Raw genomic sequence first — 27,182 nt, forward strand, 5'->3', positions numbered from 1 at the left:
TCAAAAATACAATTTTCAATAAATAGTAAGCTCATAAATAACTCGGGGCACCACAGCTTCTAATGAAACAGTGACAAATGTTACATCTTCCTGGGATCAGGAGAAATAACGAAGGGGAGCATGGGAGGGGCCTGGAGTCCCCATAGCTCAAGAGATTTTATTAAAAATCCTTTAAATTTCATGTGGCCCATTAAAACGATTCTCCTGCAAAATAATTAAACATTATTCAGAAATACGGTTGCTTTATGAGGAGGACGCAGAGCCTAAGCTTTTGTAGGTGAAGAACAGATTCCAGTCTGCCCAAAAAAGGAAAAGGGGCTGGCCTGGGTCTTCACTCTGGCTCCCCCGCTGGGGAGCCACATGGCCTGGGGGTGTCTGTGCTACCGTGTGGGCCTCAGTCTCTTCATATGTGACATGGGAGAGTTGGATTAAACCTGTATTCTTAATCTGTTTGGGGTGCTGGGCAGATTTCTCTCCCTCCACAAAATGCATAGCCATACATACGATTTTGTAAATGATTTTGGAGGGCTCACGGCTCCCTGCTGCCCATCTGTAACCTTCTAAAGTCATTTTAGCTTGGATAGTCCAGGATTCTCTTCTCTTTCTACTCTATCGCTTACACAGCATACAGCAACTGGCTCCAGTTAGCTATTTTAATAATCAGATAGCTATTGTAGGGGTGAATCAGAACTCTTCATGAAGTTCCTCACCCTCCATAGGACCATCTTTCATGAAGCACTGGCTAGTGGTATATGCAGGCTCCCGTGATTTGCAAAAAAATTCTGACTTAGAAACATCTTGCAGGACCAGCCAGCTGGCCAGAGCTGGACCCAGACTGAGTCCTTTCAGATTCCCTTGGAGGAGACTAGCTCCTTGGGACTGCAGATCCCTGCCTCTGTGAGGGGACGTCCTATCCTTCCTCCCAAAGCTGTGATGGGAAGGGAGCCCTGTGTGGTTTACTGACAGGATTCCTGAGCCAACATCTGCAATTTCCCTGGGTATTCTATGCCCAAACCCTATTACACTGCCTTGAGAATCCAACTAAGCAGATGACTTCCTCTGCTTCATAAGCAAATCTTTTCTCTCCCCAGACTGGGAAAGGCCCATGCATCTGGTCGTCTGTCCCGCACTGTGCCCAGGTCCACCTGTCTCCCTCATCAGCTCAGCATGCCTCTCCTGGTATCCAAATCTATAGACGGTGCATAGAAGAATAACTACCATTTCTTGAGCACTTTCTCTATGCTGAATGCTGAGCACAGTTATCCCCATCCCTGTGGTTACAGAAGAGGAAACTGACATTCAGAGAGGTTAAGGAATGTGGCCAAGGACACACAGTAATGGCTGTGGTAAGCAGACTTATAAGACAGCCTCCAGCGATCTCTGCTTCCTGGTATTCATGTCCTCAGTAATCCTCTCCCCTGCAGTGTGGCTGAAAACTGTGGGCCAGAGAGTGACTTGAGTCTAACCAAAAGAATATGGCAAAGGTGATAGGATGTCACTCTTATGATTTTATGACCAAAGCTTGTTACTGCCTTTCAAAAAATTTTATTTTTTATTATAGTATCATTGATACACAATTTTTTTGAAAAAATATTGAAATACAATCTTATGAAGGTTTCAAATGAGCAATATGTGGTTACTGCATTCCCTCCTATTATCAAGTCCCCCCCACATATCCCATTATAGTCACTGTCCATCACAGTGATATACAATCTTATGAAAGTTTCACATGAACAATATTATGGTTTCAACATTCACTTATGTTATCAAGTCCTCACCCCCCGCCGAGTCACTGTCCATCAGCGTAGTAAGATACTATAGAGTCATTACTTGTCTTCTCCTTGCTGTACTGCCTTCCCCGTGACCTACCTGTATTATGATTGAAAATTATAGTGCCCCTTAATTCCCTTCTCCCTCCCCACCCACCCTTCCCAACTCCTTCCTTTTGGTAACTGCTCATCCCTGCTTGGACTCTGTGAGTCTGTTGCTGTTTTGTTCCTTCAGTTTTGCTTTGTTGTTAAATTCTGCAACTGAGTGAAATCATTTGGTACTTGTCTTTCTCTGTCTGGCTTATTTCACTGAGCATAATACCCTCTAGCTCTTTCCATGTTGCTGCAAATGGTAGGATTTCTTTTCTTTTTATGGCTGAATAATATTCCATTGTGTGTTACTGCCTTCTTGCTAGCTGACTCTCTTTATTGCCCTCTTGGCTTGCATGCTTTGATGATGCAAGTCACCAGGTAGAGAGGCCCATGTAGTAAGGAACTGAGGCCCTCATTGCAATAGCCTGCAAGAACCTGAATCTTGCCAACAGCCATGTGAGTGAGCTTGGAAGTGGATTTTTCCCCAATCAAACCATCAGATGATACTGCAGGCCCTGGACTGACACCTCAGTTGTAGCTTTGTGAGAAGCCATGGCTTGCAGAGGACCAAGTTAAGCTGCACCCAAATTTCTGACCCATAGAACCTGTGAGAAAATAAGTTTTATTGAGCTGCTAAATTTTGGAGTTAATTGTTTTATAGCAACAGACAACTAATATAATGGCTAAGCTGGGATTTGAATCCAGGTCTATCTGGTGCTAATGTTCTGGGTTGATTCTATTGTGCCAGGCTGCCTCGCTTTGCCTTTGCCCTTTAGCGCCAGTGTGGAGGAGCTGTTGGCAGTTGGCAGGCCTTGAAGCACCTCTGCTTCCAGCTCCAGGGCTCACCATGCAGTGGAGGGTTTGGGGGACAGTTACATAGCTCAGCCTGAAGTCTGGAGGGATGGTTAGAGAGCACTAGACTAGGACCCAGAGATCCACTTCTTAGCTGAGCTTTATCCTAATGAACTCTGTGACCTAGGATAGGCCTTCCATTGTTTGGGCCTCTGTTTCTCTGTGTGTTAGCAAGGTTGTTGGGTGAGAACATCTTCTTTTAAATTTTATTTTATAAAATGTACATCACAGTGGTTCAACAATCCCCCTTCTCCTCTCCCCTCCCACTCCCCTCCCCCTTGGTAACCACTAGTCACTTCTCAGTGTCTGTGAGTCTAATGCTGTTTTGTTCCTTCTGTTTTGCTTTGCTTTTGTATTCTGCAAATAAGTGAAATCATATGGCATTTGTCTTTCTCCACCTGGCTTATTTCACTGAGCATAACACCCTCTTGATCCATCCATGTTGTTGCAAATGGCAGGATTTTTCTTTTTTATGGCTGAATAATATTCCATTGTGTATATGTGCCATGTCTTTTCCATTCATGTATTGATGCACTCTCAGGTTGCTTCCATATCTTGGCTTTTGCAAACAGTGCTGTGATAAACATAGGGATGCATATATCTTTTTGGTTTGTTTTCCTTTGGGTAAATTCCTAGGAGTGGAATTACTAGGTCAAATAGTATTTCTATTTTTAGTTTTTTGAGGAACTTCCATACTGCTTTCCACAGAGGCTGCACCAATTTGTGGTCCCACCAACAGTGTAGGAGGGTTCCTGTTTCTCTGCACCCTCACCAGCATTTGTTATTTCTCATCTTTTGGATAGTGGCCATTCTGACTGGTGTGAGGTGACATCTCGTTGTGGTTTTGCTTTGCATTTCCCTGATGATTAGCGATGTGGAGCATCTTTTTTCATGTGCCTGTTGGCCATTTGTATTTCTTCTTTGGAGAAGGGTCTGTTCAGGTCCTCTGCCTATTTTTTGATCAGGTTATTGGTTTTTTGGATGTTGAGGTGTATGAATTCCTCATATATTTTGGATGTTAGCCCCTTATCAGATGAGTCATTTATGAATATTTTCTCCCAGGGTGAGAGCATCTTTGAGTCTAATTCCCACCTTACTCTTCTGAGTTACATATGGATCCTGTGGCGGCAGGAGGCCCTTCCAGGGTTAGTGTTGCCTCATCTGGAGGGGTTTGAGGGTTGGACAGAGGCTATGGGAAGCTGTCCTGTTTGCCTTTAGGGAAGGGTTAGTTCTGACATGAGTCCCTGCTGGTGCCTGAAATTCCTGGGGGCCTTTCAGTGACTTTTGGGTGGGGGGAAAGCTCTTTGGAGAGCAAAGGGCAGGGGTGGTGGCACTGTGTGGGTGTTGAAAAGAGTGCTAACTCACTGGGCTTTAAGAGGGGCATTTATTATGTGCAGGGGGATGTGATAAATATTTTGGGGCCCCTATTCCCTCTGTGTTATTTTGGTTTCCAGGCCTTGGGTCATTTATGCAGCTGCATTTGTGGTCCAGGGAGGCTAAAACTGAAAAGTTACTAAACTTCTTTCTTCCTTTTTTGTCTTGCTCCTTTCCATGTCTAGACAGGGGCAGGGGTGAGAGGAGTCTTTCTTCCTTCCTTCCTTCCTTCCTTCCTTCCTTCCTTCCTTCCTTCCTTCCTTCCTTCCTTCCTTCCCTCCTTCCCTCCTTCCCTCCTTCCCTCCTTCCCTCCTTCCCTCCTTCCCTCCTTCCCTCCTTCCCTCCTTCCCTCTTTCTCCCTTTCTCCCTTTCTCCCTTTCTCCCTTTCTCCCTTTCTCCCTTTCTCCCTTTCTCCCTTTCTCCCTTTCTCCCTTTCTCCCTTTCTCTCTTTCCTTCCTTCCTTCCTTCCCTCCCTCCCTCCTTCCTTCCTTCCTTCCCTTCTTTCTTCTTCTTTTTCTTCTTCTTCTTCTTCTTCTTCTTCTTCTTCTTCTTCTTTTTCTTCTTTCTTTCTTTCTTTCTTTCTTTCTTTCCTTTCTTCCTTCCTTCCTTCCTTCCTTCCTTCCTTCCTTCCTTCCTTCCTTCCTTCCTTCCTTCCTTCCTTCCTTCCTTCCTTCCTTTCTTCCCTTCTTTCTTTCTTTCTTTCTTTCTTCTTTCTTTCCTTTCTTTCTTTTCTTTCTTTCTTTCTTTCTCTTTTCTTTTCTTTTCTTTTCTTATCATTTCCTATAAATTACAGCTGTGGGTACACACACACGCTTCTCCAATGTCTTTGAGCTGCATAAAATCCTTGGGGTTCAGAGAGAACTCTTAATGCTCTAAGGAAGCAGAAAAGCAGAGGGCTGAGGCGTGCAGGCTTGGAGGCAGACCACTATGTTTGAATTCTGATTCCACCACTTACTAGCTGTGTGACCTGAGGCAAGCTACTTAACCTCTCTGAGCCTCAGTTTCCTCATTCTGTAAAATGAGGACAGTAGTGAAACTTACCTCATAGAGCTGTTGTAAGTACTGAATGTGACAGCGTATGTAAGGTGCTCAGCATAGTGCTGCACAGTCAGTAAATCCTAATGGTGATGACTATTCCTATTCATGGTTCTGAGATGTGACTAGCCTTAAGTCTCTGACCTTTAACTCTGCTTCTTCCAGGAGACTGTTACCAGCTCCTTCTCTGTTGAGTTTTGTTGCTCCTGTTAAGATGGCCCTTTGGTTCTTATTTGACCTTGTTTTCCTGCTGCTTACTGAGTGTGTCCTTCAGTCTTTTCTTGGAAGCAGCAGAGGGAGGAAGAGGTGGTGGGGAGAGACAAGAGAGTCTCTGGAACCCAGAGGCAGGAGGCCTGGCTTCTAAAGCCCATCTTTGCATATTTATTTAGAATTCACCAAAAGTTTTCATTTTCATCACCTCCTTTTTTCCCCATCTGTAGAATGGTTGTTATCAGTGTGAGGTTTTATTCTCACTTGATATAAGGGAAAAACTAAGACTTAGAGAGATAAAGTGGCTTGCCCAGGGTCACATGGGTAGAAAGAATGAGAGCTGAATTCAAATGCTGATATTTGGGCCCCTATCTAGGATCTTTCCCTTTTTCCCAGGGCTTCAGGCTCCAGGTGACCCTCAGTGAGTCCTCTTCTCTGGCCCTCAGTTCTCCTGCCTGGAAACAGTCTGATGGGCCCAGATCATCCCAGACAGCCCTTCCAGCTGGACTTCTTGCCCCCAGGTGGAGCCCAGGTCTGTCTGGTCCTCAGATGGGAGGAGTGAACTTCTCAGACTCTCTGCCTCGGTTGCTGATGGAAAATTTCTGCCTCAGCTCTGCTGTGTCTTTTGGAGACTTGGGCCCTGGAAGCTGAGTGTTGTACTTAATTATTCAGAAACCCATATATCCTTTGTAAGCAAGAAATCAACTCCAACAGGCAAGAAATGCCACAATTGTTTATTGCTCTTTGCTTCAAATCTGGAGTGGGAAGCAGAGGTTGGGAAGTGTCTCTGGCTGCTGGAGGCAAATCTCTGTTCACTTTTGGGTGTAAATGCTCCTATCTTATCCAGCTGTTAGGGCAGGGTGGTTCATGTGTTAAGGACAGGGGAGGCAGTCCATAACCTAGGTTCCCATTCTCCCATAAACCTGCTGAGTGGCATTTGGAGAGCAATCATTGCTTCAGGGCTTCAGCTTTCTCATCTGAAAAATGGGTTTATACACACCCAGCGAGGTCGTGAAGATCACTTAGGACCTGCGAGAATTCCTGCATTCATGGTTAAGTACTGTCAATGAAGGGGTTCATCTGGTCCCTTTTGTGACCTGGGGACTGGGCAAGGAGAGGAGTGCAGAAAGCAACAGAAGAGTGGGCAGAGATTGCTCTCGTTTCAGAAGTTTTCAGAGAAGCAGGATGCCCAGCTACCTCTCCCTGGATTTCCAATATTTTTTTTTCCGTGAGCTCTTGGAGAGATTCCACACCATCTCTACGTGGGGTTTTCAGATCAAGATGGTAGTAAGTCACTGTTGAAGTTCCAGCCAGATGTGTCAGGCTGTGGACTTCTGCCTGAGTTTATTCTCCTCCAGTAACTTTGTCTGACATGGATTATTTGTCCATTTTACAATGAAGAAATTGAGGCTTAGCAAAATTGTCACTTGCACTGGGACATGTAGTGGCAAGTTGCAGACCAAAGATGTGGACTGAAGTATGTGTGTCCCTTGGTGTCCTCTCCCAACGAATCATGGAGCATCATCAAGAAAGTCAAATTCTGAGATGGAAAATAACTTGAATGGCATCCCGGAACCCTGGATGTATCTCAGAGCCAACCGATGGTCCTTGGCCAGTCAACCCTGTCATGGTTCCTCGTCTCTGTGGTCAGGCGTGGGTCCCTGGTCTCCGAGTCAGAGCTCCAAGAGGAGGGATGAATGCCCCTGGTGGTGGTGGTGGTGTGTGCACTCCATGAAGCCTCTCGCCATCATGGACACCTCTACTATACCTCTGCCTTTCTTCCCACCAGGCCAGCGGAGTCCTGGCCTCATGTGCCCATTGGCCCAAAGAATTTCTCAAACTGGGGTCATGGAACCACTCACTGCTCAATTCATTCATTCAGTCCCTGGGGCTTGCATTTGACTAACATGTAGTAAGCCTGACTCTGATTCAGGCTCTGGGCTCAGCTCTGGGAAGTGTGTGTGTAGCACTAAGACATGGCTAAGACTCAGTCCTCCAGGGGAGGAAGCCTTGCACTAGGGGCTGTGGTAGCAGCCTACACTGGGCAGAGCAAGACTGCCAGGGAGGGCATGATCTGTTCTTCAGTATAAATAGTGAAGAGGGGCTATCAGGGAAGCTAGCGCTCCCCTCCCTGCAAAGTGTATCTGGGATTCATTTCAAATGCAGCAAAATTCACTGAGCACCTACTGTGTACAGATCCTGCCTTAGGCACTGAGTGAAGATTGAAGATAATCCAGACCTGATGCTCTCGGCCTTTGTGCAGTCAGGGATGCCCCCAGACATCAGCAAGCTGTTCTTCCTGGTGGAGGGGATACTTTTCCAACCCATTCTTTGCTGTGTGAATGAAGGTGGAATGTACTTCTGTTTGGAATGGAGGATATGTCAGATGGGGAGAAAGCCAGACAGGAGGAGAGCAGTTAGGTGGCTGCTATGTTTGTTCAGGCAAGTGATAACAGAGCTCCAGGGCCTGAGCAGGGAGGCAGGCTTTGTCAATGTCCTGTCCATGCCCCACTGGCATTTGCTGTTTCCATGCATGCAGACCGCTGGCTGCTAACTGGCAGCTTGCAAACCAGATTCTGCTCCAAGGCTTTCTCTGGCTGCTGAAACCTCTCAGACATCTCAGCGGGGTGAGTGAGCACCCTCGGCTGTTCACTGACAGGAATTGGTGGGCAAAATCCCAGCTCCCTCACTCACTGGGCAGGATTGCCTTTGGTGTGTTCTACACTGTCCGTGGAGGCCCTCAGGTGTAACATGCTCATAACACATTCTCCGTTGGCTTTACTCCTTCCCCGTTTCAAAGCTCCACTTTCCTACTGATGCTTCCTGGGGTCACTTCCTAAGTATATATCTTGCACTCAGATCTTAGGATCTGCTTCAGGGGGAGACCAACCTAAGACAATATGGCAGTGAAGACAATGGGACTTGTAGATCTGGGTTGAGGTCTGCCTTCACCATGTAATCACAGTATGATCTTGGGCACGTCACTCAACCCCCTGATTGCCAGTGCTCCCCCCTGTGAGCTGGGGGTGGTAGTAATGCTGTGGGGGGGCGGTTTGAGAATTAAATGAGCAAGTGCTCCTGACCCACAATAGATGCAGAATAAATGAGAGCTCTTCTGCTTATTCTCTAATTGTGAAAAAGTGGAAAACAAGCTAGAAAACCAATTATTAGCACCGCAGTGTCAGTGGGGATGGAGATGGGGTGTTGGATGGAGGGGGGATGGGAGCTCTTTTAAGACAAGTCAGAGAGAACCAGATGTGAGTGTGGAGGAAGAGGACATCTGCCTAGGCTTTTGGATTCAGGCCCCACTGGCTTTTGGGGGAGTTTGGCTCCTGGAAGGAGGTTCTTGATTTCTCAGAAATGGTGGTGAGGCTGGTGGTGGAGCTGTGGTGTCACCCTGGCTGACAGTCCTGAAGGAGTTTCCCATCACACTGTGAGCACCTCCAGTTCCAGGGTTCTGCTCTCCCTGAGGTTTGGGTTTGCTCAGCCTCTAAGTCTACCTGCTGTGGACGTGAAACCCCGACACACAGTCACGGAGCCTCATCTCTTGGTTGCTCACCCCATCCCCCTTCTGCGCCCAGGCTTCATGGGGAAGTATTTATTACACATCAGTGTGATAAATGAAAAGTCATATTTTACTGTGAATTATCCCCAGCTCATGCGAAGCACAGATCTATAGCCTGGAGAGTTATTAAGTGCTTACCTCGGAATGCTGTAAAAGCCTCATCATTTTCCCCAAGGGCCTCTCCCACCAGGAAATGGGGAGGGGAGAGGACTGGGGAGAGAAGGAGTGGCTGCCTCAGTTGTGGGAGGGGGAAATGGGAGCATGGCAGGGGCCAGTCAGATTGCTCTGCTCAGGGAAGGTGCCCTGGGGGTGGGGTCCTGGGCTTTCTGTCCTGTGTTTGGCTGTGACCCTGCATAAGGTTCCGGGAGGCCTCAGTTTCCCTGTTTGTAGATAGCAGCCGTGAGCAGGAATGGTTTTGGAAATTGTGAGCCACAAGCCACAGCTGATAACATAAAGTTTAGTACTATAATGAAATAAAGCTGACGACAAAGTGAATCTGACTCACATTTCATGGAACTGCTGAAATAATTGTATGATGTAGAGAGGCCATGTAGTTTAATTTTTTGTTTGATTAGGAACCCCACTGTATCAGCCAGGATCCCAGCAGGAACCAGATGGCGCACTCACATTAGGATCATTTTGGGAGGGTTTTAATAAAGGAACAATTTACAAGGTGCAGGCAGGGGGCAGGGAAACCACAGGGGCGGTGCAGCATCTCAGGGCTAGTAACAGCTACTCCCCGCTGGAGCCCCTCCTGGGGCCCCTGCTGGGTGAGAGGAGCCGAATCCAGAAGCCAGCAGTAGCCGGGGCTGTGTGGTGCAGCTGCTGAGCTCTGCCCAGAGGTCCTGAGGCCCGAGGTGGTCCTGCTGGGAGGGCGTCTCCTCTCTCCTGGGCCCTGCCAGGGCTCCCAGTGGCCAGACCCATCCAGAAAGCAGAGAGACCCCAGCAGGTGATGGGTCCCTGCTGGCCATCCTCCAGGGGCGAGGGCAGGGTGAGGGTGGAACGTGGGCCTGACGGGTGAACGGAAGGGACCCAGCCCACTGTCTGCTGCCGCTGCTTGAATACTTCAGGATGTGGAGCTCATGGCCTCCCTGAGCAACAGATCCTGTTGTTGTGCTGCCCTAATTACTGGGAAATTCTTCCTTTGAGCAAGCCCAAATCTGCTTCCCTACAAATCCTCCCCATTTAACAACAAATATGATAGTTATTAGGCCGCAGATGAGAGGTAAATGGTAAATAGTCAGTATAACTACAATTAGTATCAGTTGTTCGCTTTGCACGACCTACCCACATTTTTATAGCTGCTTCTCTTTATCTGTGTTGATTTTCCTGAATCTATAACAATGCTGACACTGATGTTTCCACTAATTCCGTGTGCCACTGAAAGCTCACAGAATGTCCCACTGTCACCGTGGTGCACTTGCTGAAACACTAATGCAGGAGGACCCGTATTTCACTTTGCGAAGTTCCCTGTGGTTTTGTGAGCTGCTTCCCTTTATACCCGGCACATTTTTTCCCCTTGGGCCCTGAACCCGAACAACACGTCCAGCAAGGCTGACCACAGACACCCACTTCCCCTGAGGCAGGAGGCGGGGTGCACAGGGAAGGGGACCTTTTCCAGAACCTGGGGTCCCTGCCAACCACGCCTGCAGACAGACAGGTTTTTCCTTCAGACACTGTTTGAACCAGGGAGGGGAATGGTGACTATCTTCTTTTTAGCCAGGAATCTTCTTCACAGCCATTGCTGCCTAAAACTCCACATTCAGAGGATCTTAGGAATAGGAGGGACCTCAGAGGTCTGACCCTCTTTTTGATGCATACCACTTGAGAGCAGGGCAGGATGGTTTCCGGTTTCTGTTTGAATACCTCCAGGGACAGGAATCTTGCTACCTTTAAAGATAGCCTATGGATCTTTTAGAAGCTCTGATTATTATCCAGTCAAGGAGAGTCCTGGGTGTTTTAAGGATTTTACTGCCAGTGATGGAGGGGAAACAGATATGGGCCCAGAGAATAACAAACACGTAAGTGACCCAGGCTGCCACTACTGTGGCTTCTGCTCAGTCCATCCTATCTTGCTCTTGAAGGGCAGTTTACCCTGCACGCCCTCCCCAGCCTGGACCTCATCGAACTCCCTCTCTTCTAGCACAAGCCTCCTAGGCTCCTCCCCACCTGCCCCCAGTGAGCACTAAAGCTCCGGTGGGGTACAGCACTCGGTGGTGATCTGGCTTTACCACCTAGGCTGCCTCTGCCAGCACCCCGGGCCACCAGCTCCACAGCAGACCCACTTTCGTCTCCGAGGCCTGCCTTCCTCTCACAGCACCCAAGTCTAGTCCTCCAAACGTGCATCTCTCCCGGGACTCCCAGCTGCTCCACCTACTCCCTTCTGCCTTTTATCAGGTAGCTGGGGCCTTCCAGACTGGACCCTTCACTTCTGGGGACTGGGAAGACTTCTGGGCCCTCAGGAGACCCAACCCGCCCCCATCCAGACTGAGCCTTCCCAACGCCTGCACCCAGGTGACTGGCCCATCTCTTCTTCTGCCTACACCGCTCTGCCAAAATCCTTGATATATTTACCTCATTAAAAAAAAACCTTAACAATTACACAGATAATGCCTGTTATTGTAGAATAATTAGAAATAAGTAAAGAAGGTGAAAGTCCATCACAGTTTACTGCCCAGAGATAACCACTGTTGAAATTTTGGGTATACAGATGAAAATTCAACTTAAAATTTTTTGACTTTACAATGGTACAAAAGCAATACACCTTCAGTAGAAACCATACTTCAAATTTTGAATGTGGATCTTTTCCCGGGCTAGTGACATGTGATCCGATTGTCTCTTGTGATGCTGGGCAGTGGCAGTGAGCCGAGCTGAGCCGAAGCTCCCAGTGATCATGGGGGTCCCTGACAGCCATTCTGCAGCCAGATGACCATTCTGTTTTTCACTTTCAGTGTAGAATTCAATAAATTATATGAGATATTCAGCACTTTATTATAAAATTGACTTTGTGTGAGGTGATTCTTGCCAACTGCAGACTAATGTAAGTGTTCTGAACACATGTAAGCTAGGCTAGGCTAAGCTATGATGTTCAGTAGGTTAGGTGTATTGAATACATTTTGACTTAAGATATTTTCAACTCACAATGAGTTTATCTAGACCTAACCACATTGTAAGTCGAGGAAGATCTGTATATCCTCCTAGATTTAAATAAAGATATTTTTCTCCCTCCAAGAATGGCATCATACCATACATATTATTTTGCAACCTGCCTTTTCACTTGAAATATACATGACCACTCTTCCACGTCAATAAATATCCTCCCCAAATTGTACTTCATGGCTTCCCAGTGTTCCATGTGTGCGTGAGTCACAGTTGACTGGCCCATCTCTTCTTCTGCCTTCTTAATTCTTGGGGTGCTGTGGGTACAGTGTGGAGACTGCCCTCTCTTGCCCTGTAGGCAGCATATCCTCCTCCCTGGTCTGTGGGCAACCACCCTGCTGTCTCCTAGGGTTTCCCTCCGGCCCCAATTCTAGAAGCTTGGCCAGGACTTGTTTTGGGAAGTGTTTTTATTCACCCTGCCTCCCTCCTCCCACTTTGCCACTCACCCCACCTGCACTACTCCGAGGCTAGCCCGGGTTCTGCCCCTCTCCTGGGGCCGGGGGTGGTGTTTTGGCAGAGAGTGGGTGACAAGTGCTATTGGAATTTTCAGTTAATAGAAGTTCTCATTGTCCCTTCCCTAAATGTTTGCATGTCCAAATTGCCTGTCTTTCCAAGGCTCATATCAGAAGCCACCTCCTCTAGGAAGCCTTCCCTCTCCTGAATATCCACAGTATTTTGTGTTTACTGTTATTGTTGCTCTGCTACTTACTAGCTATATGGCCTTGGGCAAATTAATGAACCTCTCTTGAGTCTCAGTTTCTTCATCTGTAAAATGGGGATAACACTAGTGTCCATTTCATAGGGTTTTGCTTGGTAAACAGTAGGTGCTCCATAGCTGTTAGTATTATTACAAATCTTACCTTCTCTACTAGACTTCAAGCACCCTGAGTTTTTCTTTTATCTTCTGGTCTCACCTGTGCTCCCCATTCCCAGACATAACATGGATCATTTGTTGCATAAATGAGTGAGTCTAACCAAATCCTGATTCACAGGAAAAGGAAACTGAGGCCCAGAGAGGGGCATGACTTACCAGAGTCACACAGCAAGCTGGTGGTGGGCCTAGGGGTCCCGCCTTTTGGGCCAGTGCCATTCCCACTGAATCTTCTCTGCCTGGCTGGCCTCCGCACTGATGGACCCCCTCTCCTTTCAGCAGGGGTTAAGCTGTGTACAGAGCTATTTGAGAGTATTCTGTCTAAAGAATCTGGTGGCTGGAGAGCTCCTTCTAAGAGCCTGACCCTGCGGTCCCAGGAGGCTAGGCACCCTTCCCCACCCCAGCAACCCCTCCACCCCCTAGTTCCCTGATCTTTAAATCTCTTGTCATCCCCCTGACACCCCCAGTCTTCTGTAGGTACAGGAATGGAATGGAGCCCTTGCCCCTTCCTTGATTCAGCTCCCTGCCCACTGCCCCCCAGCCTCTGCACCTGTCTCCTGGTGGCTGAGGGCTGTCATCAGGGGATCAATTAGACTGCACACTTTATTACACAGGGTGGCCATGAGTCAGGCAGCCATGGGGCCAGGAGCCCAGGAAGGCTGTGGGCAAAGCATGGTGTGGCAAAGCTGGGGCAGCAGGGAGACACTGTGCTGCCTGCCCCACAGGTGTCTGATTGCTGGCCTCCCAGGTGTCTGGCTCAGAGCTGAGGGGAACAGGGGTGGCTGGGCTCTGAGAGCCTCCTGGGAGTAGGGCAGGTGGGGTGTGGTGTGAGAATTGCGGGGCCCTATCTCAGCACACCTTGGGCAGTGACTGCTCATCTAGTTCCTTGAAGGGGAGCCCTGGCTAGGCTGTGTCCTGGGATCTCTGAGCCTGTTGCCAGAGGCTCCCATCATGGATTAATTCCATGGAAAAACATACACTTTGAAGCTCGAGTGTTGGCCCTGCCATTTCCTTGCTGTGTCATCTTGGGCAGGTCATTTGACCTCTCTGAACCTCAGTTTTCTCATGTATAAAATGGGGGTAACAGTAGTACTAATTGCACAGGGCTGTGGGGATTGAATGCAGTTAGACATGTGCCCAGCAAAGCCTCTGCAAACCTTAGTTTCCCTCCCATGTCCTTTTAACTTTTCAGTGCTTCCCTTCCTTTTCAGCAGAGTGTGCCGTGAGGGCCCAAAGGAGATCACAGGACTGCCAGGTTCTCAGGACCTTGTCTACAGCCTACCCAGCAAGTTTCACCAGCCATACCCTCCCCTCAGCCAGATGAGGGCCTGAGTTTAACCCCCTTTGCTCGTCTCTCTGCCTGTACTTCTGCCAGGGCAATTAAAGGTTCCTCTCGAAGGCAAATACCCAGTTTGAGAAGAGTGTGGGCTCACATCCTGGGGTCAGGCTAGTATTCTAAGGTGGAGAAAAGGCTCTGAGACGATCCCTAAGCCCAGGCCCCCTCTGTGGTATAGACCCCCAACCAAGACCCACGATGTAATCAGCGCTCAGGTGCCCAAGTCCCTCCTTTTACAAAAGGAGAGACTGGGGGCCAGAGTGGCTTGAATAGCGCCGTGGAGGCTGGGACCTAGGACTAGTTTTCCCGATTCCCAGCCTCCAGCCTTCCTGCGTCTTCATCCAACATCCTCTTTGGTCTCCAGACCCTGGGGGTTTGGGCAGAAGGCTCACTGCCTCAACTTTGACCCTTTGCTTTGGGGTATATGGCTTTCAGGGCTGTGTGTGGGCTGTGGTTTGTGAGGCTATGCTCTGAAGTGGGTGTGGGGTCTATGGGGGCCACCTGAGATTTGGCATCAGATTTGGGGGCTGATGGCTTTTCAAAGGTGTTGGTGGTGGGGTTTCGTGGGAGTCCTTAAGTCTTTCCTTCACCAGAGTACTTCAGGGGCCCTCCTGGCTTTTGAGAGTGGAGATAGGGTGGGGACAGGGAGGGGTGGGTGTTTGGAAAAGAAGGTGCTCAGTGGGTCCAAAACCCAGAGGATCCCAGCTGCTATTACAGAGTTTCATCCTCTGTGTCTTGTTCCAGTTCAGAAAACCTGAAAAATAGCCCCACCTCCTTAGCTTCTGCCCAGGCTGGGGAAGCAGATGTTTCCCGGGGACAGACATAGCCTAATTCCCCACCTGCTTGTCTGCTTCAGGGACTGGGAGTGTTCTATTTCTCTATCTCCATCCTTGGAGCCACCAGCACTAATCTTTTCTACATAGCTGGCCTAGTTCAGGGGTCACCCTTTGAGAAGACTTCGCATGTGCTAAGGGCATCAATGGAAAATGAGATGTTGAGGTACATGAACTTGTATATCATGGAAGCTTTGTGTTTTAGAGTTCAGAGCTGTTTTTATTTTGAATTACAGATGGTGGGTGTGGGTAGGGCAGTACCCCAATCCTTTGAGGGCTTGGTGCTTCCGGACGTCTTAGTCTGGCTCTGAACAGATGCATTTGAGGATCATTTGAAAGACCCTTTTTCCAGAAAATTGCAAGCACATGCAAACATTTAGCATGGTTGAGACCTTCAAACTTCACAGCGTCTCCCTTTGTCAGAACCCTTCCGTTAGAGTGTGCAGCCACATTGCTTCCCCTGCTTTCTAAAGCAGAGTGACTTGACCTGCCAAAGAGACAGAATTAGGAAAGCATGCTTTCTGTCCTTAGGAGTGCTGGGTTGCTGGGGGAGAGGTGGTCTGCCCTGGGGGAGCCCCTGGTCTGATGCGGAAGGCAGTCAGTACCCCCTAACTCTCTAGGGATTCCTGGACTAGTGTTCATGGAATGATCTGAGCTCACTGGGGGCTGAGGAGGGGCCAGAGCTTGAGTGGGAAACAGATGAGCTTAATCTGGGAAGGCTTCCTGGAGAAGGGGTTGAAGCTGATTCAAAGTGAGGTAAGAGGTAGGGAAGTCAAAGGGAGGTGGTAGGATGGGTATGCGTCATTACACATCCCAGGTGTTGCTGCAGAAACCAAACCCAGCTGAGTTGCCGAAAAGGGCACGAATGCACCAACACAGCTGCACTGATTTATAAGGTTCACCTTTAGGAACATCTGTTCATCTTCTCCCCTGATAAAGGAAAATAATTTCAAACATAAATCTCTGAGTGGCTTGGATGGATTTTTGCACTCCCTTTTCCCTGACTGCGGGCATGAGGGTGTAGGAAATGTGTTGTCTTGTGTTTATCACAACCAAGGAGAGCCTGGGGCAGCAGGCCTGACAGCCGGGTCAGGTGGAGGTGCAATGTGGAGGTTTAGGAGAGGGCCCCAGAGAGGAAACTTGGCATTTGTCCTTCAGACACAAAGTCGCACTCTTCATTTATTATTTGCTGCTTGGGGATAGCTTGCTCACAACTCCGCTGTGGGGGCATGAAGCGTAGGCACCAGGAGAGGGTGAGGGTGGGGGCCTGCCCACCAAGGCATCCCCAAGACGGGGCAGCCAGCGGCTCCCCTGGTAGCTTAGGCCTTGATGGCCCAGCAGACAGATGACCCCATTCTCCTGGTTTTTTTTTTTCCTGGACTTGCTGTTGTTTTAAGATTCCTGTGACTCTGGAACTGTATGCTGCTGTGGACTCCATGATAATTACTAAGGTCTCTGATTAAAGACTGAGACCATCTAGAATTATTTCCTAACTCAAGGAGTTTGGATTAAAGAAAAAAAAAAGTTCTGTAGGATTCTTTCATGCCATAATAATGAGAAAGGATCCATTTCTTTTTCTCATTCTAGAGCCCTTCCAGAAGGGAGAGGGAAACCTCCTTACCCTAGAAGGTAAGAGTTACTGCTAGGAAGTGAACTTTATTTTTCTTTAATATCCACTTGATAGAAGGAGCCCCCGAGTAAACCCATATTCAAACACTGTCTTCTCAGTTCTGAAATTGGTCGCATGATTCTGCGGTCACTAGATGCATTTTCTTCTTTGTAACTTACCTGAAAACTCCCCTCAGAGTACCTCTCACTCTCTGCCGTGGTTCCTCATTGTCGGGGCTGCTCATAGATTGCTGGTGCATTAAGCTTGGTTTGAAGCTCCTCACTTAAAGGTTAAGGGGAACACGGTGGGACGGCCTAGGGAGGATCACTCATCTCATGGCTGAGCCAGCCTCATTGTTGGAAGGTCTACTCCCTCTTGCTATAGTATACTCCTTTTCTTATTAGTACTGTGAAGCAGTTGCTCCCTAAATCCGTTATTTCAAAAACCCATCATATGAGTACTTCAGCAAAAATTACTCTGTGACGCAAGTTTATGCTGTGGTAACAATAGCCTGCAAACCATAATGGCATAACACAGCCAAGGTTTACTTCTTGCCTTTGCAAAGTTTGCTGCTCATGTCCTCTGGCAGACGTTTTCGTATCATGGCAATCTGGGCTGCTTCTGTCTCAGCGCAATTCTACCATCTCACAACAAAGCCTCCTTAGCCACAGCACAGGAAAAGACCATGGGTGGTCATGTACTCGCATTTAATGCTTTGCCCCGGAAGTGATGCACATCACTTCTGCCCACAGCCCATTGGCCAGAAAGTCATGTGGCCTCATCTAAATGCGTGGAAGTTGGGAAGTGCATGGTTCCAGATGCAATGTTTGGTGAGCACTACTGCTTCTGTCCATCTCCCTCCACCCTTTCTCTCCCTTAGGCAACCAGTGATGCCCCTCAGGGAACTGGGGCAAACAGCCCAGGCATTGAAGGAGAACCTACCATGGAATAATTAAAGCACAGTAGGGGTGGTGGGAGTTGGAAGGACCCTAGAGAGCAGCTAGACCCACCTCCTCCTCTCCCTCATTTTATAGATGATTGAAGTGCAGCTTAGAGACATTCAGGGGCCAAGTCGTGGTTGCACAGCAAGTCAGAGGCAGGGCTGGCCCCAGCCAGGGGCCCCAGGACCAACTAGTTCAGCACTCCTATCCCAATACCCATTCATGGCATGGTCCTGTGGGTCAGCTTGGGAAGCAGGTGGAGGACCAGGAGCTCACTGGGGCTGCACAGCTCAGTGTTCTAGGGCCAGGTCCTGGCCAGCCTCCATCCTCTGACTCCATTCATCCTGGGCACGATGGCCAATTAGGCAGCACACACCATTATACTGCCTTAACAACTACTTTCGATGCAGCCAGCACGGGTGTCGTGTGGCAGCTGCGATGGACAGCAGCAGTTGTAATTAGCAGAGAAATCAGGGAAGGACAAATGTGAGGCTTTTATAGTCAAGCAAACCTCAGAATTGAAATAACTGCTAATTGTGCTTCGTGTGCTTATTAACCTGACTTCAGTTAGTATATAATGCCCCCATCTGCAAGTCTCTCCCCCCATTGCCTTTGGGGGCTGAGAATAAGATTGAAAACAGCTAGCCCTTATTTATTGACCACCTACTATGTGCCAGGTGCTCTATTGACTGCATTGTGTGTCAATTCATTTGTTTCTCACAGGAAATTGAGGCACTGGATGTGGGGTTTCCTGCCCAAGATTCTGCAGCAGTGGTGGAACAAGCAGTCTGGCTTTGATGCAGTGCTTCGAGAACAGAACCGAGTCTTTGTGGGAGGTGGGTGCTTCTCTCCTTGCATCCTGTAGATCTGGGGGGAATGTGGGGGGAATTCTGGGGGTTCATGAGCTCTTAAAAAACCACATCTTTATTTTCACTAACCTTTAACTGCAATGAATATTTCCCTTTATTATAAATATAGGCAACAAACTACAGTGGGGTTAGCAGTACTTGGGATTTGTCGCCAATAGAATTCGTAGGTGTTTTCATATCGTTACAGTTGTTTTAATATCTTGAAAAACAATATTTGCTAGCACTACCTCCTGCCACTAGATCTTGTCATTTAATGCATTGAGAAAGAGGTGTATATATTACTGTGAACACACATACATTTAAAGAAATCTTTGGATGGTAACTTCTTTGCTATAATTGGTTTCCTTTGTAATTCTATATACTTTATGCTTTTAAAGGTGGGGTCCCATGGGCTTCACCAGACTGCTGGAGGCAGCCACAGCGTGAAGGTCATGGACCCCTTTGAGAGAATCTCTCTTAGCTTCGCTCAGCCCAGAAACCATTTCACCTGGGGGTAAGTTAGATCCTGGTTGGAGCTACTGGCAGTTCCTTGAAAGTGCTGAGCTTTCTCTTTTCCATACCTTTGTGCAAACTGTTCCCCCTGCCTGATCTGCTCCCCCCAACCCCCACCCCCTCACTTGGCTCCTTGGGTTCACTCCAGACAGCTGGAGTGCAGCGCCTCATCCCCTCTCTGGGGAGGCCCCCCTGGTCCTCCAGGCTGGGTGAGGTGGGCCCACTGTGCTTCCCCAGAGTGAGCTCCAGGGCAGTATTTATCACATTAGATTGGCTTTAAAAAATGTTTACTAATTGAGCACTTTGGAGAGGCAGGCTTTTGGAATACCAATTTGCTCTCCAGAGGCTTGGTTTGGGGACACCTGGGCACCTACCCTGCTTTCTCTCCTGGATGAGGATGTGGCCTATTAGGGCTGCGTTAGTTTTAAAAAGAATCTGGAGTGTCTGATTTCCTGAAACAGGAGTGCACAGACGGTCAGGATCAAGTGTCTGGAAGGTGCTATAGTCCCCAGGTATGAAAGGGCAAGTACTGGCATGGGGGGACTCTACCCACGTGAAGAAGGGCTTGTAGTTGTGTGGCTCTGGGGCCCCAGGGGTCATGCAGAGCTCTGTTTCACCTGCTTCTGCTCTAGGCAGCTGTTCATGTTCCCCAAAGTGTGAGTGTCAAACTCCCTTTCCTGCTTACCCAGGTCCGGGTCCCAAGAGGTGCTGCACATGCCTCCTGTGGCAGTGGTAGCAGATCCTTTTCTGAGCACAGGGCATGGAACAATGCACTTAGTCCTCAGAAGCCCACTAGAGGGAGGTACAGAGAGGCACAGTGCCTTGTTCAAGATCACACAGTGGTGGAGCCTTGGAGTAAGAATCCCCATACTCTGATTCTGCAGCCAGAACTCTGAACATCAGACTTGTCACATTGTGTGTGAGACACGCACTCCAGATTGCCTTGTATAGTTCAGAAACTGGCATCATTTAAGACAACTCCTGACAGGTTGGTAGGTGTTTCTTTTTATCAGTTAAAGTGGCATTGCCGTACAGAGAGCATGCAAACAGTTTTCAATTCCTCGGGCCTGCCAGCTTCAACATTCTTCAAGCTTAAAAAGATAGTTCATTGCACATTATTTCAAATATTGCATATAAAATGAGCCTTTATTAACATATTTATATCACAGTGTCTGATTCATATAATGCAAAATTTCATAAAACATGAGGACACTATACTGCCGAGTAACTTGGATTTCGATCTGTTGAGGGAGGCTGGACTGTGAGCTGCTCTGGGGAAGGCGTGTCTTTATTCACAGGTGTCCCTGTGCCTAGCACAGTGCCTGGCACCCAGCAGGTGCTCAACAAAGGGCTGTTAGGTGAATACAGTCTAATTCAAAGCAATATACTTCCGTCAGTTATGATTCTTTTTTGATGGGGAGCTACTTTTAGGGTTATACTTTTCATAAGTTCACTCAGGATTTACCACCTCCTTCTTTTCAGTCTTTAAAAAGGGGAAGAGAAAGAGGAAACATCAGTAAATGATAACGAAAAGGGGCAGGGATAAGAAAACCCAAGGATGAGCAACAGGGCAAGTGTGCCACCCTGAAGAACAGGGCTTAAATGTTCAGGACGTGAGCATGGCTTATGTCTCATTCAGGGTGTCAGGTTGCAGCAATGGAAACCAGTTATGGGTAACTTAACAGAAGGGTATTCAACTTTAGGTTCATGGGGCCTCCCTGGGTCCCAGTGAGCTGGGGAAGCTAGTCTTGGGGACAGTGGGAACCCAGGGACTACCACTGAGCAGGAAGTAGCAAGAGGACCATTGTAGGCCAGGATGGTCAGGGTGCTCCACCAGAGGGGACCCTCCACCCTTGCCCCCAGGTACACACAGTTGGGGGTTTCCTAACAGTGAGGTTGGGTGCTAATGGGAAGGGGTTGTGGGTGCTGGTATGCCAAAGAGGATGCATTGTCAGATAATCAGGCTGGAGAGGACCACGAAGGTCATCGGATCTCTCCTCCCTGTGTCAAAGTTGAGGGCACTGAGTCCTTGGCTTCACTTCCAGTTGGTGTCAGAGCAGGACCAGAATCCTCTCTCCTGGGTGCTCGCCCTAGAGGAGGAACAGAAATGTTTTTACACTTTTAAAGGGCCTTCAAAGCACCATCAGTCTTTATCATGATGGACCAAAGGCCCTCCCACCAATATGCCTGATGGGCCCTCCCTCCCTCCCACCCCAATCTTTCTTAACCCGGAGAATGGAGGGTCTGGGATAACCCTGGCAACTCAGGTACAGACACCTGATCAGCTCTAGAGTGTGGGTGACACCGTCACCGCTGGGTGTGTGTGTGTGGAGCTGGGGATTCAGCCATGGTGGCCCCTAACCAAGTCCACCCCTGCTATTTTCCTAGGTGAACAAAAATTAAGATAGGAGGAAAGCCTCAAAGGACAAAATAAGGGAAAACATCTGAGAAATGTATAAACCCTACATTCATATAGGAGGGGAATGTGGGGGGCATTTTTATGTCACCTTGTGTACTACCTGTTGTGAATGTATGAACCTCAGTTAACTTTACTGCCAGAAGAATATGACCAGTGCCTGCTTCTGCCAATTCACTGGGCTTTATCCTGGGTGAGGACAGTGGGAGGAGAGGGACACTGAGATTAATTAAATACCATGTACCAGACCTTTTCTTAGGTAATCTCCCCATATCCAGTATTTGTCCCAGTCCTGCAGGGTGGTTATGATAGCCTCATCTGATAGGTGAGGAAGCCAGGGCTCAGGCTGGTTAAGCGACCTGTGAAAGCCCCTGACTGAGAAAGGACAGAGCCCAGGGCTTGCACAGTGACTTCAACTTACCTGATCCTCAAGTAGGTATGCGCAATGTCAGTTTTCTCCAGGGAAACAGAACCAATAGGGTGGAGATTATATATATATAAAATGAATGAATAATACAAGTTTAATTAATTGACTAATTAATTATAAGAAATTGGCTCATGTGATCATGGTGGCTGAGAAGTCCCAAGATCTGCAGCTGGCAAGATGGAGACCCGGGAGCGCCAGTGGTGTGGTTCCAGGACACATCCAAAGACCTGAGAGCCAGGGGGCTGATGGTGCGAGTTCTCGTCTGCAAGCTGCCGGGCTTCAGACCCAAAAGCGGATTAATTTTAGCGTGAAGGCTGGAAAAGACCAGTGTCCCAACTCCCCAGTCAGGCAGGCAGAGTTCTTACTCAGCCTTTTTGTTCTGTTCAGGTCTCAGCTATTGAGTGAGCCCATCCGCATTAGGGAGGCAATTCACTTTACTCAGTCTACCAGTTTAGGTGTTAATCTCACCCAGAAACACCCTCACAGACACACCCAGAGGAATGCTTTGCCAAATGTCTAGGAAGCCGGTGGCCCATTCAAGTTAACACACAAAATTACCCATCACAGTGTGGCACCAGGGTAAGTTGGTGGGGGAGCGTTGGACCCCAGATTCATCCCGTCTCTACAGAGAAGTTTCTGGGAGGGAGGAGTCAGTGACAGAGGAGGGGGCCCAATTCTTCTCTTCGCTCTTGCAAAAAAGGACACTTAAGCATTCCCAGCACACAGATAGATCAGCCCCACAAGTGGAAGCCAGATAATTCTTGGAGATTAGTTGCCTGTGAGACCCCCTGCCTTGCGTTGAGTTCTTACAGCCAGAAATATCAGCCAAGTCTGGAGAGGAAGGAGTCAGCTGGGGACCCATAATTTCTCATCCCGGAACTACACCAAGCCCATAGCTCCCGTCTCTATCACCCTGGCAGTGCTGCCACAGGCCCAGTGCTTGGCCTGGGAGCTGAGCCTGGCTGGTTTCTGCCATAGAGACTGTGGGACTCCTACGTGCATTCTCTCTTCTTTCTCTGCAAGAACCTTGCCTATGGCCACCCAGAAGAAAAACTACATTTTCCCACTTCCCTGCAACTAGATGTGGCCATATGACCAACTTTTAGACAATGGAATGGAAGCAGAAATGATAGGTGCAACTCCTTGGAAGTGTCCTTAAAGGGAGGAGTGGCCTTCCCTTTCCCTGTTTTTTCTTTCCTGCTGGCTGCAATGCAGGTATAATTACTAGCACTGAGCAGCCACTTCGGGTCATGGAGTGGATTTAGGAGAGGCTATGGAGCGACAAGGTAGATGGAACTTAGCTCCCTGACAGTAAAGGCACTGTAATAACCCTAGACTCCCACCTGGAAGGTTACAGCTAAACTCAGTTTTAATTTTTATAGCCTCTCCCTTGCAGTGTGACTTGGGGCAGTGGCTTAGCCTCTTTGGACCTCTGCTGGTTGTTGATAGTGATAGTTGCACATGATGTTACCTCCTGTGCAGGTGACTGGACAATAAGGGGATTTCAACTCTAAGCGAGTAGAACATGGTAAGGCCTGGGGCCTCAGTCCCTGTAACAAGGCCAGCTCAGTATTAGCTGTTTGGGAAGAAGCTGGGGCAGTGAAAGGGGAGGCATCTTGGGGCGGGGTAAACTCTTGGTTTTGCTATTTGGAAGTCAGGTGACCTTGGGCAAGTTGCTCTTTTTGAACCATAATGACCTAATCTAAAATAGGGACAGTGACACCTACTTCACAGATTGTGTAAGAATCAGAAACAATGTATGTAGACAATGCTCTGTGACTGATAGTTATAATTTTTATCATTGGTTTTAGAGTTCACAATGGGTATGCTATTATGATCATGGGTGTCTCATTGTCTCATTTAACTCTCCAGACCTCAGTTTACTCAATTGTGGAATGAGGGAGAGGGATGGTGATGGACTGCATGAACTCTGAGGAGCTTCCAGTCCTGACAGTCAACCTAGTCTTCCCCGCCCACGTCCTACAGGTAGTAAACCTGGGGCTTACTGTGACAGAGACAGCTCATGGGGATCCCCTTCCATAATGTGGAGTTACTGTGGGGAAGCAGGTGGGGAAGCAGCTGTCCCGTCAGGACTGCATTTCCCAGTCTGCTTCTCATCGATGGAATGTGGGCTCACGGTATGTGAATCACCTCTGAGCTGAGGTTATTAAGGCAGGGATGGATAGATCTTTTTCATCCATCTTGGACATTTGGACAGAAGAGCCAGCCGGAAGTCCAAGCCTAGGGTAGCCTTGGAAGCTACATATTGAAGATGGCAGAACCTCTTTCTGCTTGGCCCCTCAGGGACTGTAGGGAGCACAGGGCACTCTCCCCTCCCCATCCCAGGGCTGCTTTAGCCTTTATGTGAACAAGACAACATGACCCTGAGATGGCAGGGTTTACCTGTCACAGCAGCTAGTGTTATCTTAACTAATACACCCAAGAGATAAGAGTGACTTGTCCAGCCATTACGCCTTCTTTCTGATTTTTGGTGGCATCCTATGTGACAGTCTAGTCTTCTTGATTAGTTTGCTAGTACCCTGAGAGTCAGGACAGCGGCTCACACTGCTGCAGGCTCGTGACACCCGCACTGATTGCTTTGCTTACACCCCCAGGGATGACCTGCTGGGACCAAGCACAATAAACACTTGCTGATTAGAGCTGAGCATCTGCAGGGTATGCACCTGAGTCCTACCAAGCTGAGAGCTGACCCCTCAGATCAGGTGCTGTATCCCTTCCATATCCCTGGAGGCCTGATGGTGTGGGAACCCCAGGGCAATAGGCAAGGGAGCAGTGGGGCTAGGCCCTTAAGAGTGGGAAGGAATAGGGTGGAAACCAAGGCCATCTGGGTCTGGAGAGATGTCTGTGAAGCAGGGCAATGATACTTTGTGGAACTGAGAATGGAGATCTGGGCTACGGCCAAATCCCTTTCCGAGTCCAGCTCTGCCTCCGACTTGTGTGTGGCCCCACCAAGGTCCAAGGTCACCAGAGTTGGGGACAGGAGCGGAGACCAGAACACAGGCTCTCCTCCAGCCATGGATGAACTCTTTGGGGAAACCACTGCCCTTTTTCTCTCTTCCCTCAAAGCCTGGGCATCCCTGATTAAGATGCTAATGGAGAGAGGGGTGTGGAGGGGTGTGAGGAAGTGAGGGAGCTGCAGCAGAGAAATACTGGGGGATTGGGGAGCCAGTGGCTAATTAAAGGCATCATGTCAAAGAGGAATGCCAAGTAGGTAATTTCCATGCCATTTGAATAATGGGAAAACATTTACCGTTTCTCAAGTTTGCTTGCGGAAGCTAGAGAGGGAGAAAGAAAGAGAAGAAGATGGTGGGGCCTGTCCTTGCTACTGAGGAAGTTGGAGAGCAGAGAGGCTCCGGGGAATTTCCTGGGAAAGACTGCATGCCAGGCCCAGGGCCCTGTGATAAAGTCCTGTGGATGAGGCAGACTCCTGCTCTCCAAGGGCATCCGGAGGGAGAGATGGGGAGGCGAAGGCATGCATCACCAAGTGCCGCGTGCTGGGGGCGGGGCAGCCTCTGCACTGTGGTTTCAAGCAGGAATTTGGCAGGTGACTAAAGGGAGGGTCATGTTCCAGGCTGAGGGAATAGCATATGCAAAGGTGTGGAGTCCCAGGAGGGCTTTTCTTGCCCAGGGAATAGTGAGAGGCCCAGTGAGAGAGGACAGTAGGGACCATGGAGTGGGAGGGGATGAGACCACACAGGTGGGCCCCGGGCAGATTGTGGAGGGCCTGAGTGCCTTGCTAAGCATGTGGACCCACTCTGTAGGCTACAGGGCCCTAGGGAGTGGCTGAGGAATGTTGGTGGGACTTAAATTGTTCTGTGGACACAACTGCGGCTGTCTCTTTGCTGAAACCAACCCTAAGAACCCACCTTTCCAGCCCAGCTCAGGCTTCTGAGCTACTTCAAGTCGTGGGGGTCCGTGGTTAAAAAGCCAGGCCATGGCGTGGAGGGGCCCTGCTGCTCTGGCCTGTAACTTCTTGCTGCAGCTACCTATTGATGCGTGACAAATTACACCAAAACTCAGTGACTTAAAACAACAAACATGTATTATCTCACATAGTTTCTCTGGGCTAGACATTTGGAACTGCCTAGCTGGGAGCCTCTGGCTCCAGGTTTCTCCTGAAGTTATAGTCAAGATGCTGGCCCAGGGCTGCAGTCATCTGAGGGCTGGGCTGAGGATGGAGCGCCCACCCCAGGGTGCCACATCCCAAGGTGGCTCACTCACAGGCCTGGGAAGTTCGTACGGGTGTGGTCCAGGGGCCTCAGTTCCATACCGTGTGGACATCTTCATGTGGTGGCTGCCTGTCCCCAGAGTGAAAGAGAGAACAAGGTAGAAATGGCATTGTCTTCAATGATCTAGCCTCAAAGTCACATACTGTCATTTTGCCACATCCCCTGGCTACCCAGTGTGGAAGAGGATTCCCCGAAGGCATGATCCAAGAGGCGAAGATCGCTGGGGGAAAATCTTGCAGGCTACACAAACCCCCACCTCCAGGGAAGGGCAGACAGCAGCTTCTGTGGCAGGACTAAGAAAGCCAGGCTGGTGAGATAAGGGTTTCATGGAGAAGAAAGGCTGGTCATTCCCAGGTCATTTGGACAGGGTGGGTCTCAACTGGCTCTGCCTCCAACTTGCAGTTTCTCAAGCTCTTGGGCCTCTGTTGGCCATCTCTGTGATGCAGGAAGAATTGTTCTGCTCTTCAGGGCTGGGATCAGTTTCTGAGGGGTGGGTGAGCATTGCAGAACATGGAGTCTTCCCCCTTCTCATCCTTAATCCTGTCTCTTTCCTAGGAGTCTCTGCAGCATTTGCATAACCACCCAGACAAGCACCATTCTTTCCTTTAAGCTAACTCTCAGCTCTAAATTTCCAGCTGGCTTCTGTGCAGTTAAGCCAGTGTGCAGCTTCCCTTTCCTCTCCCCATGGCCACACCGTGTCACGCCCTGGATGGCTAGAAGCAGAGGGAGGGCCCTGTGTCAGCTCTGCTCACGTCCCTCACATTACCACAAGCATTGTGTGGCCAAGACCCGGGTCTCAGGACAGGCCAGCTTTCCTGTCCTGTCCTTCTCAGCTTCCCTTTGTGATTATGGTGAGGGGTAGGGGCTTGGTGGTGAGGGGCTCAGGGTGCCTCCAAAAAAAACCTTGGGGACATATCATATAACCCCTACATTTTAAAGACAAGACTCAGAGAGGGCCAGTGAGAGCCCACGGTCATATAGCAAGTACAGCACGGAGCCAAGAATCAGGTCTCTCAACCCCCATGCCGGATTCCTTCTGGTCTGACTGCCGGCACACCCAGGAGGTCCTCTGAGCATGGTT

At 48.9% G+C, this 27,182-nt stretch overlaps 1 long non-coding RNA gene across 1 annotated transcript in view; it reads left to right on the top strand.

Annotated features, from left to right (window-relative positions):
- The window catches only part of LOC118969300 (uncharacterized), a 93,722-nt gene extending 74,814 nt beyond the window's left edge, over positions 1–18,908 (top strand). The window contains exons 7-9 of the long non-coding RNA XR_012130584.1: positions 16,685–16,726; positions 18,371–18,483; positions 18,894–18,908. This is a non-coding gene — a long non-coding RNA (uncharacterized lncRNA). The remainder of the gene's footprint in view (positions 1–16,684; positions 16,727–18,370; positions 18,484–18,893) is intronic.
- Positions 18,909–27,182: the final 8,274 nt, after the last annotated feature.

This window comes from Manis javanica, chromosome 4 (genome assembly GCF_040802235.1).
Source record: "Manis javanica isolate MJ-LG chromosome 4, MJ_LKY, whole genome shotgun sequence".
NCBI lineage: Eukaryota > Metazoa > Chordata > Mammalia > Pholidota > Manidae > Manis > Manis javanica.